Source organism: Ctenocephalides felis, unplaced genomic scaffold, assembly GCF_003426905.1.
Source record: "Ctenocephalides felis isolate EL2017-DRISC unplaced genomic scaffold, ASM342690v1 CF-g0.4_SCAFFOLD_01478, whole genome shotgun sequence".
Lineage (NCBI taxonomy): Eukaryota > Metazoa > Arthropoda > Insecta > Siphonaptera > Pulicidae > Ctenocephalides > Ctenocephalides felis.
The window spans coordinates 1-14,843 of NW_020537632.1; the positions used below are offsets into that span (position 1 = coordinate 1).

At 28.2% G+C, this 14,843-nt stretch overlaps 2 long non-coding RNA genes across 2 annotated transcripts; both read right to left on the reverse strand.

The window, feature by feature from the left end:
* Positions 1-329: 329 nt before the first annotated feature.
* On the reverse strand, positions 330-1,250 carry LOC113369740. Its single transcript, XR_003366541.1, has 4 exons — positions 1,226-1,250; positions 1,044-1,126; positions 646-734; positions 330-375 (listed from the first exon to the last, which is right to left on the reverse strand). It is a non-coding gene; the product is annotated as an uncharacterized LOC113369740 (long non-coding RNA).
* Positions 1,251-7,330: 6,080 nt separating this feature from the next.
* Positions 7,331-10,138, reverse strand: LOC113369741. The gene is made up of 3 exons (XR_003366542.1): positions 9,974-10,138; positions 8,837-8,971; positions 7,331-7,390 (listed from the first exon to the last, which is right to left on the reverse strand). It is a non-coding gene; the product is annotated as an uncharacterized LOC113369741 (long non-coding RNA).
* Between the last annotated feature and the right edge of the window lie 4,705 nt (positions 10,139-14,843).

A 14,843-nucleotide genomic window follows, 5' to 3' on the forward strand; every position in this document is an offset into this window, starting at 1 on the left:
TTTTATAGATTTTTATACTTGTATATTTTATTACCACATGAAAAATCTCTCTATGAATTTAACATTATTTAATCGTAATTTCTTGAACAAATAAAAAAAAGTATTATTGACTCAACATTTGTGTAAAAGCATTCAAATTCTTTCACATTTTTTATTATTATTGCATTAAATTAAATACCTTAAAACTTAATTGAGAGTAATATTCAAGCATTTAAAAATAAATCTCTTGTATGTATATTTCAATTATTTCATTTTATTAATTACCTTTTATCCTCATTGACAACACAAAGGCTGCAGGCAGCAAAGAGTTTAATAAACAGATCCCCGATGATTAAGACCTGATACACTTGGCCTTTGCATAGTGATCGCAAATGACTGAAAAATAAAATGAATTGCATTTAATTCAATAGTTCATATTTAGATTAAATAATACTTAGAGGCAAAAACATTGTTTCATCAAGGATTACAAAATTTATGATTGATCATTCATTCAGATCTCAAATATTCAAAATTTAGTAGTTGCTGAACAATTTCCATTCATTTATGATATGCAATGCCAAATTATAATAAAAAATTTCTATATTTTTACTTTCCAAATACTAAAATATTTCATTAGTATTAATTGTAAATTATTTCATCACACACCTTATGGTCACTATTGCTGCCATGCAGGGATAATGTTGCTTCTAAAGCTCTGCCGTAGACAATGTCATTTTCGAATTCATTTGTCTTCCCTGAATAAATTAATTGTTCATTTTTGCATTTTCTAATGATTATATTAAAAACCAATCATTTCAGTAACTTAATAAATAAATTTAAGTTTGAAATAAAATCTTGGAAATAAATGTAGAAATAAACATTTGTTGATTTAATTGCAATAATTGTACGTATACAGTTACATTTAAACACTAAATATTAACAATATTTTATTTAAAAATATCATTGCAATTTATATGAAAAATTACTCGTATTTTCTTTTCTTATAATTTGTTGTCAATTTTTATACTCATGTGTGTAATTATAACTATTTTATAATTACTAACCTGATTAGGCCCTTGGCAGAGCACGATGATGTTCAAACACTTTCCATCTTTACTAAATTCCATTGTCTATTTCGAAACCTTCACTGTAAAAGAAAATTGAATTTAAGAACTTCATAATAATAATAATAAAAAAAATATAAACTGTTTTATTTTGAATAAAATATTGAATTTAACTGTTGTACCTATCAAGAAGCACGAGAGCCTTCCATTTTTTGAGAGTTGACCAAGAATTGCAGTAGCAGCCAGCTGCAGCATATTTCATAGCTGATGATGTTTTTCTAATATTCTTTGTTTTGCATTGCCGGTATTCTCTGTAAAAAAAATTATTACATTAATTATTCAAATTTATATAAAAAATTACCGGCAAATTTTTTAAATCATTTATATTATTTGACTGCAATACTCAAGTAAATTAAATTTGTAATATAAATTCATCACTGATGAAATTTTTTAATATTATCAAGCAGTTTAACAATAACTTACCTATATTGATTCAAAGTCTTTAATTAGGTAGCCATTTACTAGTAATTCTAGGATTTGAAATCATGCATCCTCTGATTTGCCTGGTTTTCTTCCAACAGTTCTCGTCTTGACGTGTTTAGTTATTCAAGCCAATCCATTTGCACCAAATGCACCAAAGGTATATTGTATTGTTCGAGTGAGGATTATTTCTGAAATAAAATAAATTCATTAAACTATTGTTATTTAAAGAGTAGAGTACATGAATTATTTTAATATTCGAGCTAAACATACCTAATTTAATAAAAGCAGCAGCCTCTTTGAAATCCTACGGCAAGAATACATTGGTTCCATTCTTTGAAATGGTTCTCTTCAGTTAGGGCCCACGATTGCTTTTCACGTTATTTTCTTCAGGAATGCACATATTACCCAATATGCATGTCGACAAGTCCACATTGTTTGATTCAATGTACGATTTTTAGAGCATCACCCTTGTTATTTCTTTCAAGAATGCACATGTTCCACAATATGTATATCGGCAAGTCCATATTGTTTCATTCACTGTAGGAATTGCAGAGCATCTATCCCATCACATATTCCACAATATGTATGTCGGCAAGTCCATAATGCCACATCGTTAAGCGCGGTAGCGCCGGCACTTGTGAATTTCCAAGTTAAATAAATGTTTTGTTATGAATCATTTGCCACAACAAGCATTTCAATGTCGATCTCAAAGATTTCCCAAACAGTTTTTATGTATTATTCATAATGCAAACGACGATTTGTTCAAATCATGATGTTGCTTCTAGTGTGTATTAGCAGAAAAATCAACTGTAAGACATGTGAGTAAATGTCATCTATTTAAAAATATCAGTGGATTGCAATTTCCTTCAATCTAGAAATTGAAAACTGTCAAATTAATATAAACCTAAAATAATTTTCAATGTAAATATTTCAAACAAATTAAGAAAATTCAACAACATTGAATTTTTAACTTATAAAGTTTTTACGAGATAATGTTTGCCATTCACATATAAAAATATTACTTTGAATATTGTAGGTTAGAATAGTGAATGTTGTCAGCTAGTAATATAATAAAATCAATGTACCTAAATATACTTTACAATTATAACTGTAGCTAACAAATTGAATGGCAAACTCACTCAGTATATTGTCTAGGAACTCACTTTTCAATTTTTCAAGAATCAATGAATTAAAAATTTCAAGTGAAATTAAATTTGATTTTCATGAGCAAAGAATAAAGATAAATGAATGTTTGTTAGCATATTGATAAGAGGTACCATACATTCCAACAACATAGAACATTTTATATTATTCGCTTGAAATTGTTCAATTTCAGGCATTATTCAATTAAATTGTTAATTATATAAAATGTAGAACAATTATATAAAATAAATTGCTAGTTCAAAATTGCAAAATCATAATATATAGATGGTGTCTTTTGCCTATCGATCATTTTGGCTTTTTTTTTTGAACAGTTAATAAAATTAATTTATAAAATATTATCAAAATCACTAGAAATAAAATCAAGCATGAATGAAAAATATACAAGTAAAAAGTAAAATCTTTTGCTAATGCCAATGAAAGAATTTTCATTTGTATTTTTATCAAAACTTTATGATTTGAAATTCAAATATGATTCAACAGTAGACTGAGTTTGCATTCATATTTAATAATTCATATCATTATTTGATACAAATTCATAAATATTAAAACAGTTATAAAACTTGTATGATTTCATCAAATTTGTATGCAACGTGCACGTCATTCAATGTAGGCTTGCAGTTTTTAGTTTTTCATTCACATTAATTACATTTATCAAATGCTATTAAACTTTCAATAAAGATGATACATTTTGTAGCACTTAAAAAATGTGTTCAAGTGTATTGCAATAACAATATCAATTTCATCTATATAAATCTGGCTCTTCGAAATTGTTGTACATTGTTCAATTTTGTACAGATTTCCCAAAATATATCTTATTGAAATAATTGACATTATTTATATTAATGCAAAAAGTTCATATGTAAAAATTATGTTTTAGTAAAAATGCATTGTGAGCATAAATCAATTGCATATTTAATATTCATTTTGAAGTAAATCGAGTTGCTGTTTACAACTGTTTAAAAATAATCGTGTAGGATTAATGTATGTTACTCACATTCATTTTTAAAGTGACAAATTTGCTAAGTATGTAATGAATTTAAACAGACAAGGTACATTATTACCACTATTGAATGAAACAAAATTAAATGAAAATAAATTTACAAATTAATTTTGGTTCGTCATTTCAAATATGTATAAACAAACGAATATGAAGTTATGAAATTGCAATTTGTATTTGATTCTTCAATATTCAAAATTGATATTATAAACTCTACTCAATTGTGCAAATAAAGAATTCATAATGTATTTTTAATTTCAATAAGCAATTACATCTTGCACGATAAGCACAAAAGCTCGTCATATGTAAAAAATTTATTGATTTATGAAATTTGAAAAAAATAAATGATAAAAATAGTTTAATTTCTTTAAGTTGCATCATAACTTTTGTAATTTTCGCATTTATAGCAAAATTATTAGACTGTACACAGTCTCTAATCTCCATATTGGCAACAAGCAGATATGTTGTGAAAATAAATAAATTGATTTTTCTAGTGATTCAAATTTGTCATCGGATTCCAAATGTTCTAACTTTCCTCGAGGTCTGAAACTACACCACGTGTTTGCATTGAATTGCTTTTCAAACATGATATACATAAAATCTAATCATATCATATCATTCGGAATACTGCCAAAAGTTTCTTCTTTCTCCATATTCTCAAATATTTTTAAATTTCACAATGAAAAAATTAGTTGCACATATGAATAGAATCAAAGCTAATGAAAAAAAATTAAACGGAACAATTCTTATATTCTAATATAAAATTTGAAAACAATTTAATCGAAGCAAATACTAATATTGGGTCTATTGTTTAATTAATAACTACTCAGTAATATTATTGTGAAATAAACAAATACTGAATGAATAGAAAAGGCGTACAGATATTTAAAACATTTAACTAATTCATAAAAAGAAACCAATTTGCAAGAAAGCATCAAAATAAAAGGCTAAATCGCGAATTCCTTAACAAATTCATAAAAGAAAACTAATTTGTATGAAACTAACTTAATAAAAGTGTGAAAACTTTTAGAGAAATTAGGAATCATTTACATGTAATGGAAATATGCCAATGTTATCAGCTATAAATAACATTATAAGACAATAGCGTAAACATGATTAAATTGAAATAAATACGTGTTATTGGCTTCACTGCTTGAAATCAATCATATTTCCGCGAATTTAGTGTGATCGTATTATATATGAGCATGCCATTTAAATAAATATCACTTACCACAGCGCCTTACAATCATTCTTGATTAGCTGGAAGTCAGCATCCATACTCCGATAATAAAAACTCCTTGGAATGTATCACAAAATCACTTCACACACAAAACTTTGACATTGTAATAATACTATTTTCTAATAAACACTACAGCAATTGAAATTTGAACAAATATCAGTTTGCAAGACTCCAAAGAGGTTTAAAGTATTAACATGACGCCAAATTGGACAAACATCTGAAAGAAATAATAATTATTATAAATCAATATAATAGATCAAATTAATTTTTATTCACAAATACTCAATCCAAATGCATATAAATTGCCAGTAGCCTGATGTGCTGAAGAGACACAGGTTGTTCAGTGAATAAATGTACTAAATATAATGTAAAACAATAATCAAATCAATCCCAATTTCTTTAAATAATACATATTTACAAAATTTGTGAAATAAGTGTAATATTTTTAAGATCTATATGATTTTATTAACTACAACCAAATGAAACCATACAACAAAATAATAGTATAATTACCTTAACTTCAAATTTCTGATACGCTTCTCAGGATTCCAATAGTCTTCTAAATACAAATGCGTAACAATTCAATGTACTTGGCTTCAGGTAAAATCTGCAAAATAGTATAATACTAATAATAGATATATAACTATCAAATTCATTCATATCGAGAGACTGTGGAAAGAAAAGTTTGTATGTTATTGTGCCTAGCTAAAAGAATATTGTTGCCAGAATTGAGTTGATTGGCTAGTTGATGGTGACGAAGAACTATTTTCATCATGAATTATAATGTTGTGGGGCTCTTTACATCTATAGCAAGTACCTTTAAAACTACATCTCTTAGCATCATGTGCAGGAAGTAAACAACAAGTGCACAGTGAATGCTTTAACACCAGTTCCTTGCACCCTGAAATCTCCAAGTCCTTAAACATGGAACTTTTGTACATTGGATGACTTCCCTTACTACAATAACAACACGGAGATAGTACTTTTTTCACAGTACTAACATGAACCATTTTAGAATTTCCCTGAATGGGTCTACTTTCTAATTGTGGGTCTACTTACTTGTCCTGGACAAATTCCATGCCATGCGAGTATGGCTGTCAACTTTCTTGTTCAGCATATACAACAGAATAAGATCCTAATGTTTAGTTGGTTCATACACAGCTGAAAGAGCACGTATTTGTAGCCTCGCACTGCACAGAAAAGTGCTCTGAGTTTCATGTGTTCCTGTGTGTATCTGGGGTATGTTGTCAATCTGCTGCAAATCGGAATTCAGTATTAAAAATTTATTGTCATAGGTCTTACACAGCAGCTCATAGGCCATAGTGTAATACTCATTCGTTAAGCTTAAAGATGATATTAGTTTTGCAGCAAACGATAGTAGAGCTCCCTTTAGAGAGTGCAACTTTTGGACTTCCAGCAACTTTGTGTTATTGTGAATTTAGGAGTTATAAAGATCTAATAAATTAGGTCCACTCAAAAAATAATCATCGTTGAACTTGGGTAACGTGATCTCTGGTAACTTAACATCTAATGCTGGATTTGAATCTACCGACCTAGACAGTGATGGGGTACCAATATTCGTAAGAGCATCTAAACGTGACATATGCTAAATAACATGTACATTAATTAACTTACTCTATTTGTACCTTACCTTACAAGTTACAACTGTCGTAAATACCGCTTTCACGCCACTCCGGTGCTCCAAACCCTTGTATGACAGTGTCTTGTGTTGTTATTGTATAAGATGTGACATAGCCTTCTGTGCCAGGTGTGCTCCAGTTCTCAGATGAGCCCCAGTACAACAGCGATGACAAACTCTGGAGCCTCGTGGGCCTAACTTCTTCTCAAATGAAATCTGCGTGCATCCACTCAATTCACCAATAATAAATATTGCTGCTCTATTGTTGAGCTTGAGCGTATTCAATTCTTGTTTTTAGCGTGAATAGTTTTAAGTTTCAACCATTTATGAAACTTTTTATCAACTTTCTTCACGGCGAAAAAATCGGCGTCCTTTTATATATATTAGCACTGATTTTATTAATATTATGCGTGATGAAGGACCAAACTTTATGGTATAAAAAGAAACACGCGAAGAAATTATATACAGAATCTATTGTACACAGAAATAATAATTTTACATTTACGAAGACTTGTTGTATGTTAGACGGTGGCTTAGACATTAGACAGAAGCAGTGTTGCCAGGTCCACCATAGAGAAAAACTGTAGATAGGCCAGAAAAAAACTGTAGAAAACTGTAGATTCAAATTGAAAAACTGTAAATCTACAGTTTTATCATTAAATGTTGGTAATATTATAAAGTTATAATAGAATATTTATAGCAACTAACAAAATATAACATCAGTGGTATTTTTGAAAAAAAAAAGTTGAAAGCAATAATGATCTCTAACGGTTTTGTTATATTCCACCACTATCATGTTGTATGGGCTTCTGTCTGTCGGCAAACTGCAACGTAAAATTATATTATAATTATTTTTATATTTCAATAGACATATAAAAGAAACTCTTTGTCAAATTTGCGTTATTTGTCTAAAGTAATATGTTATTACATATTAGTCCACAAAAATGCATTTTTTGACTTGTAACTGATAAACAATTTGTAATGTAAAAGATTATTTAAACTTTGCATTAGAATATTGTCATCAGTAGCTACTTATTGCACACCTAATTAAATTTCACAAAACTTCATTATGAAGTTTGTAAAGTCAGATTTGTAGACAATGAATTACTTTTAATAAAATGTGGATGTAAAAAAACCGTAGCCAATGAAAGTACAGACTAAAAATGCAATAAAATGAAACGCCACTTTCATTTGATACAAATATTTTAAAAATATATTGTAAAATTGATTTTATGGGATATTATAAAAGCACATCGAGCTGATTAATTTTTGGTTAAGATTGCTTTTTGTTTAAGTAATTAATAATATTTAAATTATTTGTATTCTATGTTTAAATTGAATAAAATGTTTCTGTCATCAATTGCCTTGCATAAACTAAATATCAAGAATATATTCTTGATTCAGCCGATTATTTCCACATTTAAGGAAAGTTCATGCAACTTGCCTTAAGGCAATATGACTAGTTAATTTTTTATGTCTATGTTATTTACACTTACACAATACTTGATTCAGTTAAATATTTTATTTTCAAAGTGTTATTATTTTGTTTCTAATAAATATCTCGTAAAATAGCAGATTGCAATGTTAATGCAACTTTCCTTAAGGCAATATGACGACTAGTTATTTTTTATGTCAAAACATTTACACTTATACAATACTTGAATTAGTTATAAATTATGTTCAAATTGTTTCTATTTTGTATCATAACTAATGTAATTTTCTCCAAAGTATACATAATAATCATCAAATAACCTTAGCTTTCACCTAAAATATGTCCCTTCTTCATATGTTAATTCTTAATAAGTGAATCGTAAGAATAACAGAAAGGCAAAGCCAAAATAAGTCTAGGATAATGACTTAAAATAAATTAACTTCAATATCCGATGTTTGTAATACAATGCGTACAAAGGAATGGTTTCTTTAGAAAAAGATGCAATGATACTCAAAATACTGTACACATCCACATTAAAGGCTGATCCAATTTAATGTTGCATTATTTCAGCTAAAAAATTATGTACTTTGATGAAAACGTTTTAAATCCATTTGTTGTAATTGTTGTACAAATATTCTGCTATTGTTAACAGTATACTTTATAAATTGATTTAAGTGTGAGAATCAATTTCACATAATCATCAAAGTTTGTGATGCAATAAACAGCTTTGCATTTTACAAATCTTTTATATAAGTAGTAGCATCATATATTAATATGTCATATTAAACTTAAATAAAAAATATACAAAAATACATTATATTTTTATTATTATAATTACTGTAATGAAGAGAAGACTGCTCCTTGTACGATAACTATTCCTTCGTGTTCATGCCCATTTGTGTTTGAGATTTGTTCAACATATGCAAATATTATTTTCAGCTAGGAAGTACTCGCATTTCATCAAAAGTATCTTCTGAAAAATTAAACATAGTTTTAGTTTTGTAAATCTCGTTTAAAAAAAATCAGCTTTATCGATAATCTACAATATTTTATCTAAAGGTGCTGGATTTTTTGTTCGACGTTGAAATATATATATATATATATATATATATATATATATATATATATATATATATATATATTGAAATGAATAAAACAGCCAATGCGTCGAATGTAGAAAATTTATTTTAATTTTTTAAACGTTTTGAGACTAGATGTGTCTCATCATTCAGCTAAAAGAAATTTACAAAAATTTAAATTTTCTACATTCGACGCATTGGCTGTTTTATTCATTTCAATATGTTTCAACGTCGAACAAAAAATCCTCAAGATTTATATATATATATATATATATATATTTTTGGATAGTCTTGAATTTGATGTTGATATATATGTTTAATTTGAGTTTAATATATATTATATGTATATATATATATATATATATATATATATATATATATACATATAATATATTATATATATATATATATATATATATCGATAGAAAAAAAAAATTGCGATTTGAGAATAAAAATATCTTTGTACAGTGTGAACCGAAAGTTCATTTGCCTTCAAAACGATAGCAATTACATATGAATTATGTATTTTTAAAGAATAGAATTTCTATTTCTGTTCCTTCCTACTACATAAATAAAATTCTATTTAATTCATCTAGCGCTTGGTGAGTAAATACACAAGTAAGAAGAAAGCATAATAAATGTGTGCGAATAAGCCACACAGACACAATAAGGAGCTTCAATACCAGTTGTAATATTTCAAATATTTGTAATAGATCATATTCGTAGAATAGGTACTTTCAATATTTTCAGTAAAACAGTATATCTTATCCTTTGATTATAATTTTAACGAGAAAGCATAATAAATGTGTGTAAGTTGTAATGTCTCAAATATTTGTAATAGATCTTATTCGCGGAATAGGTACTTTCAACATTTTCAGTAAAACAGTATATCTTACCATTTGATTATAATTTTCACATAAATCTTCCTTTAGTAGTATTTAAAACAATTGACCAACTGATGACATCTACACTCGAGGCTTAGCTTAAAAATCCACATGATGATTTTCCAGAAAGAGACAATTATGTAGCTGCCTTTTGAAATTACATTATATCACTACGGGTGCTCTGGATGTTATATCAAGTATGTCTTAGTCATTACTCAAGCTCTGGATGTTATATCAAGTATGTCTTAGTCATTACCAAAGCTCTGGATGTTTTAGCAACATTTTGTTTCCAAATATTATCTATTCAGTAAAATTGTTTTATAATATTTTGTGAAATTAAATATGTGAGATAAGAATTTTTTAACAATTGTGCGATGATTTGTGTGTGAATTTTATTATGTATGCGACAATGTTAGATCTCCAAACGTTATCTAAAAATTGCATATGGAAAGTATTCAAAAGCTTCAGTATAAGACAAAGTTGATGTCTTCAATGTGTAAGTACAAAAGAGTCTTGAAAAATAAATCAAGTAAAAAATCTAACCTATATGTACCTACCTAATGTACATATTTGGAATCGCATATTCAACGACTTACGTGTTTGTACCATGTGATATAAGCAAACATAAAATTGTAAACTACATTAAAATGATGAGCTAAATGATGAGTTAAAATAATAAGCTTTCCCGAGTGACTAAACATGACATTTGTAAATAAAATATGAAAGTGCTAGGTTAGAAACCTAGTTGGTGATTTTTATCGTAAACAATGTATCACACAACCGTACAAAGTTCAATTAAATAATTAGTACGTACTAATTAACAGATCTGTAGTTAATCACTTGTTAATCACTCCTTTATTTATTAATAATCACAACACACAATAATAATTTTACACGCCAACCGTCCACCATTTTAAAATGCGTTTCTGTCGCTGTATGCTGTAAACAAAAAGATGTTCGCTGCAGTGTCACCAACATAACAAATTTAATTATTTTTTATACGTGCATGATATATAAAATTTTGAAATTATAAATTTGACATGCTTTATTGTGTTTAATAAACATTTCAAACTATACTAAATATACTACATTGTCTTTACGATCCTGGAATATTACAAAAAAAATCTTCAACTCATTTCTTCTGTAAATAATAACATAAAGTCAAAAAGTAGAATTATTCCAACATTTGTAGTTCTGTATAAATCGTTAGATAGATTTATATATCACATATTTCTTAAGTCAATAATAAAACTGGTAAAAATTATGTCTCAATAAAATAATTGTATGAAGGTTCATTTTTCATTTATTTACTTACTTCAAAATAAAATGTTTAATAAAAATAAAATTATTAGACACTACAACTTAATTATATACAATAAATTTTGAAAATCACTATCCTAAATACCACTTCAAAGATGTTTTACTTGGTAAACTCACATTTTTAATAAAAATGAATATAATATGGTTGCACTTCAAAGCATTAATATTAGTCCATTATATTCATAAGATAAAAAAATCATTTATTACCAGCTTTCGAAGAGTAGTCAAGACTCATAGAACTTGCCTTTGCAATCATCCCATTACCGATGGCAGGATTAGTGGAAACTACATTTGTTATTTGTAAATTATCAACACCTCCTGTTTTACTAATTGATCTATCAGCTGTCACCAAGGTTTCAAGTTTAGTTAGTTTATTGGTTTCAAGTTTATTATTCATATTCTTCTTTTTAATAGTAAAATTACCACCATTTACTAAAACTGCATGCTCAATTTTCACCAACGTAGAATTGGCTTTGGAGTTGCTAGATGCAGCAATGGTATTATTACTTTTTGGATTACTATTTTTCACATTATTTAGTTTATTTATTGATCTTATATTCCAACTATCGTATTCAGAATTAATCTTAGCAGCACCCAAAATAGGTTTAGATGTTTCCTGATTGCCAGTCAAAGGGATATACTTGTAAGTACCGTTTAAAGCAGTACTGTTATTAAAAAACTGATTTTCATTTATGGCTTTGGGATCTTGTTTCTCTTTCATTTTAAGAATATCATCTAACAATTTGCTTTCATCAATAAAATTATGACTATTTGCTAAAACTATATGACCAATCTTCACAAACTTCGAATTGGCTTTGGAGTTGCTTGATGCAGCAATTGTATCATTACTTCTTGGATTACTATTTTTCATATTACCCAATTTATCGATTGACATAGTATTCAACCTGTGTTCTGCAGAGTGAATCTTAGCCATACCCAAAATACTTTTAGGTGTTTTCTGATTATCATTTGGTGGTATAAAGTTATAAGTACCATTGATAAAAAACTGATTTTCTTTCATTGACCTATCATCTAATTCTTGTTCCAGCCTCAATGCTTTAGTTTTAAAAATATTATCCAACAACTTGGTTTCATCGGTCCACCATACAGGTTTAAAATGTTGTCTTACATCCTCTTCATCAAACCTACGTCCAAAATTCTTGTTTTTCACAAAATATTCCATAGAATTCAACTCCATTTTCTTGTCATCGTACGGCCTCACAAAACTCAAATACATATTCAACTTTCTCAAGTCACTATCCTTCTCCTCTACCAACAAAGGCCCTTTTGTAGGAATCGGCTTAAATTTTGGAGGTCTTAAAATTTGTCCAGGCACAGGTTCAAACATTTCATACTTGGGTATATGTTTAAAAAATGGTTTAAATAAATTTTGACCAAACTTCTGATGTTTGGGTGGTGCTACTGGCTTTTGAACAGGTTGAAAAAGGTATTTGTGGTTTTTGTGGTACACAAAATCGTCTTCAGCAAGTTTTTGTTGTTGGTTTTGAACAAATTTGTTAAAATCTTGACTCCAACTTGGCTGGTGTTGCGTCTTAGTATATTGGCGTTTAGGATTTGGTTTAAAACCATTGACATTTGTAGGAACATACTCAAATCTAGGCAAATTGTTATACTGATTATTAACTTGTCTCAAATTATGGTGAGTGCCTGGTATAAAACTAGACGTATAATATTTCCACTGATTATGATCAATATTTTCAAAATCAGCAAGATTATTGATTTCTTGCGGTGAATTTTTAACAAAATTCAAATTTTTCAACACACTTGGATGTTGTACTGAATATTTGTCAAACATGTTATTTATTATATTAGGACTTAACTTGAAATGTAATATTTTCGAATCCAAGTCATTTTGATCAACTTGTGCAGCCGTTTTCCTTGTATTGATAATACTATCATGTGCATTGTATAATACATTGTCCAAGTGTTGAAGTTTACCACCATTTTTAATATTTTGACTTTCGGGAAATTCATCTTGAACTAGCATATGTCCAAAAACTGGATAACTTCCAACAATGTCTTCTGGTTGAGTAGAAAATACATACTTTGGTAAAGTATGATAATTTTGAAGTAAATACCAGTTGTTGGGTGGATACAAATGATATGCAGGCCTGGAATATCCTCCCATGTCAGATGAAGCACTTAAATTGTCATTTATATAACTTGGTCCAGGTCCATGTAATTTGTCTGGATAGTACTCATCATTAAAACCATATTTAGGTTGTAGAAACCCATCATTTACTTTATTTTCTATATTTAAATCTTTTGTAGAACTCCCAATAGTATTAAGACTTGGTGTGATGGGTATCCAATCATCATCTATGTTATATTTAGATGTAATATGTCTATTTTGATTTAAATATGCATTCTGTATAGCTTCAAGCAACTGCTTCACCACTTGTAACTTTAGTAAAGTTTCTGAAGTTATTGGACCATCAAGTTGGAAACTTTTGTGCAAAAAATCATATAAATTATCCTGTCTCATGTTCAAAGTTTTGCCTAAAGATTCGTGACGCCAATAATTCTTTGGCTGTTCAAAATTTGAATTTGGTTTAAATTCATTTACTGACAATTCTTGTTTCCACAATTTTGAGTCCTGTTTGCCAGATTTAAGCTTTGATTGATAACTTGAAATACTACCAATATCACCTACAACCGATTTATCGTCAATTAAAACATTTTTTCCTGACGGTAAATTGTCTGATGTCAATACCTCTTCTGGATAGACCACAAACACATCATTCTTTGTAGATGAAGTCGATTGATTATTGAAGGCTTGATAATTGTCTTGATCTACACTTGGATCTCTAACAAATTTAGTATATGGTTCTTCATTGTGATGTCTAAAATTCCTTCTAGTTCTAAAATAAATCTTTCTCCTGCACTTTGTTGCATCCGGTCTACGTCTCCTGTACCTTCTTCTAGGTCTATTTCTATATCGTCTTCTTGATTTACCACCATGGGGCCTCGGCTGATGCTTGGAAATTAGTCCATCATCATGATAAAAATATGTTTTTAAATAATTCTCATAATCTGTATCCGATTCAAAAACTGGTGCTTCAGCATAATCAAAATTTCTAGGAATCGGATGATTCAGTATAGATCTTTTGGATTTATTAACGGGCAGAGTGTGGTCAATGTTTTTTTTTAAATTTAATAATACAAATACTATTTTTGTAGAATTCTTTGGTTCGTCATTGCTGGATTGATTTTTCTCAGCTTTCAATTGTCGAGTGGTGTCCATGGAACTAGAAAACAAAATGTGTCGATTAAATTTAAATATAAAAAATTGAAATAGTAAAAATTAATAATTATATTATAGTAGCAAGCTGTAATTCTTATATATTATTTTATCACTAGATATGTAAAACAATGAATGCTTTATTCATAAATCTTTGGAATATTTAACATTTAAGACCGTGTATGTTCTAAACACTTACACCTAGTTTTATTATCATTTTAGAAATTACCTGTCGCTATTGGCATTTGCTTCAATTAAAATAATTATTAATATAAATAAAACTAAAGTATATATATTTTC